Below are 5,000 nucleotides of genomic sequence, written 5' to 3' on the forward strand. Positions count from 1 at the left end.
TGTATGTGCTTCAGAGGTTGAGATATTTAGGATGTAATAGACAGAGGGCACCCTTTCCCAAACAGGGCTTAGGACAAAATGGGTTAATCACTAGAAAATATTTACCACCATAAATAAAATGAATAGATTTTTGCACGTAGAGTAGAGTAGTAGTAGAGTAGTAGAGTACTTTCATTAATCCAGAAGGAAATTATGGTGTCTGTCATCTTACAAATACAGAAATACAAAACATGCACAAAGACCTTATACACATAATTGTACATTACAGTAAAAGTGTAGCACACTCTTGAGTACCAACACACATGCTCACTCACAAGTAGCACAGGGAATTAGTATGCGTGTTGGGTGCAAGAGCATCAAAAGTTCGAGATGTCGTGTCGGTGTCGGTGTGCAACCGAATGAATGCGAGCGAAGGGGATTGAGAGTGGCATCGCAGAGAGGTATAATCCATCATAACCGACACGGGACGTTGTAGGCCCACATAAATAAATGATTAGAATATGAGAAAATCTCTGAAATATAATGAAGACATTTTTTAAAACCTGTGTCACTTGCGTCAAGAGAGCTTGATTGGGGCAAACTTTCTTTTGCATTTCGAGTTCGGGGTGTACTAGGCAGCACAGCAGCACACTACCAAAGCTAAGCAGCAAGTAATGAAGTCATGTTTGTCTGTGCATATTCACTTCTTGCGTAGATTCTTAGATGCCTTGACGTTGTTTGTGCATTTGCTCTCTACCGTGCATTTAATCATCTGTTTGCGGTTTCAGCTGTATGTGAGAAGGATGGAGGACGTCTGAAGGTCGTGTGCTGTACCTCAGCTGCCAGAGGCACTTGAAGTGTATCGCTATCCCTCCACTTTGCATATCTTGATGTTTTAATCATGCACAGGTTTGTATTCTGTACTTCTCTCATACTCTGCTTTGTAAAAAAAAACATGAATACATATTTGCATCACAAAACTTCTGTATTAGCACATTGTGTTCCTGCCACTAGTTATTTTCTTCTTCCTCTTCTTCTTCTTCTTCTTCTTCTTCTTTTTCTTCTTCTTCTTCTTCTTCTTCTTCTTCTTCTTCTTCTTCTTCTCCTCCTTCCTCCATCCTACTGTTTCAGTCAGGGGTATGTGTGGGGTAGGCAGGGAAGTATTTTGAAGGACTCCCTACCCCCACCCCAATCAACATACAGTACATTCAATGACAGATTAAGGTATGGGCCTACCAGGTCCAGGCCCAGGGGCCCAAGAGCCAAAGGGGCCCTGAAGCCCAGGCCTCTGTATGTCAGCTCTCATAATGTGTTAAAATTGCATTTTCTCGGGGGAGAAATCCCCAAAAACTCAACAACATAGTTTGTAAAACGATCAACGTTTTTGGAAACTAGCAACAAACACTCCTGTGTTGTTGTCTGGCCCAGGGCCCCTTGGAATCATAATCCGTTCCTGCTTACAATGGAATGGGGTCCTAGGCCCAGGACAACTGACCTCTTTGCCATCTCCCCATTGGCTTGCCTTCTAGCGTTCTTCTTCCTCTCTTCTTCTTCTTCTTCTCCATCCTCCTTCCTCCTGTTTCAGTCGGGGATGTATATGTGGCAGGCAGGCAGGGCTGCTGCAGAATCCGGCACCTAAAAATAGGTTGCAAACGAAAATAGTTCTGGGCATTGGAGTGGGGGGGTGATGCACACACAAACACACACACAGTCAAATTTACAGTGTTATTTCAACAGTCCTAGAGTAGCTTCAAGACTGTGAGTGTAAAAATGTGTCTCTCAATTTTATACTGCTAAATATACTGTCTTCATCCCTCACTGGCTTCCTGCAATATGAATGAGAAAAAAAATGCACACTGAGAACTAATAAAACAAGAGGAGGAGGGAGATGAAATTACTGATACCTTCGGAATCAATTGACCCAACCTGCGGGGAGGAAGAGAGAAAAGAGGAGAAGAGAAGAGAAGAGAAGAGAAGAGAAGAGAAGAGAAGAGAAGAGAAGAGAAGAGAAGAGATAGGGGAGAAGGGAGAGAGGGGGAGGATTGAGAGAATGAGAGAAGAGAGAGGGGAGAAGGGAGAGAGGGGGGAGGATTGAGAGAAGGAGAGAAGGTTGCCAAGAGAAAAGACAGAGATGGAGAGAGATGAAGAGGATGAAATCGCTAGAAACAAGGATGAAGAGAGGCAAGAAAGTCTTTTTTTCTCCACATATGTATTTCAGCGCCAGAAACTCATGTTTTACTCCACATATCAACTTAAGGAAGAAAAATCCGCACTCACAAACTGCGTCTCATTATTTATTTATATTACCACCAACTCCACATATCATCACAAGCAGTGTTGGGAGTAACACATTGCTAAAGTAATGAATTATTACTGTAATGTAGCCTATCACTTTTTGCTGTAATGCAATAATGTAAGACAGTTCAGGGCAACATTATTTTTAATATTTACTTAGTTACAATGCTAAGTAACTTAAGTTACAATGCATTGTACCTTGACCTGGATTTTAATGGTGTTCACTATAGTGGGTCAGAAAGAAGCTATTCCTGAACCTGCTACTTTTTAGTGTGCATGCTGCCAAAATACCTCCTGTATGGGAGGTGAAAAAGTCATGACTCGTGAGTTTGATTTACACTGTAAATCGCCATTTAGGCCTACAGTTATTTTGGCGAAAGCAACTAAAGTAATGAAAAAGTAGTGTAATGCCTTACATTTCGAATGTAGTAATATTCTAATGTAAGGGATTGTTTTGAAAAGACAGTAACATGTAATCAGTTTTTTTTTTTTTACAGTTTTTGAGAAACTTGCCAACACTGATCACGGAACATCACATTTTGCCTATTTTTAAGTGTGTTGGCTAGACATTCAACAGGTTTCAACATTTCAGCAGATTTCATAATTTGAATACTCAAACCAAACAGTATGAGTAATATGGTGCTTGCTGTAATGATTACACAGTTTTCTAATTAAATGCTTTGACTTTGGATATGAGAGAGGATACCAAATGTATTTCTTACATAACGGATGTAGAAATTCAAGATTGGCCTATTAATCAAGAATTGGAGATTAACACAGTAATCAGGGCATCAGACAGGGGCCGGGAGTGGGACAAAGGGGACAGTTGTCCCGAGACGGGGCCCAGAATTGGGTCCTCATTACATTGTAGTAGCCGTTTTGAGAGGGAGAGGTAACACTTTACAATAACGTCCTCACAGCTTTATAAACACTTAATTATTAACATTTAATAACAATCAACATTTAACAAAGCCATTACAAATGTTTGTAAATGAGTAATAACCAAACTATGACTGCACAGTGGAGTGGGAATCAACTTCTACTGTGTGAGTTTTATGTGGTTTCATGCCTTCTGGTCTTTGGAGGAGAAACTTCCAGGACCGCTGCGATTGCGCTGTGTCTGCTGTGTTAGCATAGTATTTCTTGCACATTTATAAACATTTGTAAACATTTTGTTGATAATTAGTCAATTATTGATAAAGTGTTTATAAAGCTGTGAATAGGACGTTATTGTAAAGTGTTACCGAGGGGGGATTGCACATTATTTTGTCCTGGGCTGCGCACGACCAAAAGCTGCCAGTGGCCCTAGCGGTAATAGTTCCAGTTGGTGACCCTCATCACGTCAAGCTTGTGAGCTCTGAATGAAATTGCAATTTGCTGCATTTAATTTCTAATGGAAATGCCAAACCAAACTCCTCTGTAGCAGCAGTTGCATAACAAATGTATCCGCTCACTGTACCCCGTGGACATTTCCATAATCTGACACACTAGCATTTCCAACGTGGCCCGTGATTACGACCCTCTCTGTGCTATAATTCTCTGAGAGACATCCTGTGTGTGTGTGTGTGTGTGTGTGTGTGTGTGTGTGTGTGTGTGTGTGTGTGTGTGTGTGTGTGTGTGTGTGTGTGTCTGTGTGTGTGTGTGTGTGTGTGTGTGTGTGTGTGTGTGTGTGTGTGTGTGTGTGTGTGTGTGTGTGTGAGAGAGAGAGAGAGAGAGAGCGAAGTAGCCTTTGTTATGCAACTGAGAGAGAGAGAGAGAGAGAGAGAGAGAGAGCGAGCGAGCGAGCAAGCTTATCTCCATTCGTCAAGCGCTAACCCATAAGACAACACCTTCTGTAATACATCAAGGATGCAGTCAGCGAAGGTGGACACAGGGCAACACACACACACACACACACACACACACACACACACACACACACACACACACACACACACACACACACACACACACACACACACACACACACACACACACACAAACACAAACAGTATGTTCAGTACACTATTGGTTTAATTATACTCTTCTGACATTCACAAAAATGATGATCGGCATACATACAGTAGTACACACACCCGGACACTGGACACAACCTGGATATCAATCTGGCAACACAGCACAGTGCAGACAAATACAGTATGTAGACAGTAGACCTTGCAGTGTGAATTCAGCATGTACAACAGTGGTCTCCAAAATGGCGACCCATGCACGGGCCAGATCCGGCCCGGACATGGCAAACGTTTGGCCCGCCATGCAGTTGGCACAAGTGAAAACATATGGTACGGTATACTGCAGGGCTATTCAATTAGAATTTCATTTGGGCCATATTTCGAAGCCAAGAACTTAAGTTGGGCAGCTCATTTTCAGCCATCACTTCATGTTGTTCTAACCCTAAACTTAACATTGAATTTGCAATAGAAGACAAGCAAGAGATTCGCAAGAAAGTCCTGTGTTGTACTGCAGTATCAAAACGGTAATGTATATTGCTACAGCAGGGGGCCACATGTGGGCCATGTCTGGGCCGCATGTGGCCCCCGGGCCTCCAATTGAATTGGCCTGGTGGTATACTGTATGTGTGCTATCTGTGGCCATACGGTTGGGCGATTTGTTCAGCCCTCAGCCTCATTTGTGCTGCATGATTGGGCCCTTAGGGGAAGATAATTGGAGAGCACTGAGTAGAGGGTCAATTATTATTATTTTATTTTATTTTTTTAGGGCTTTTTTGC

This window comes from Engraulis encrasicolus, chromosome 23 (genome assembly GCF_034702125.1).
Source record: "Engraulis encrasicolus isolate BLACKSEA-1 chromosome 23, IST_EnEncr_1.0, whole genome shotgun sequence".
Taxonomy (NCBI): domain Eukaryota; kingdom Metazoa; phylum Chordata; class Actinopteri; order Clupeiformes; family Engraulidae; genus Engraulis; species Engraulis encrasicolus.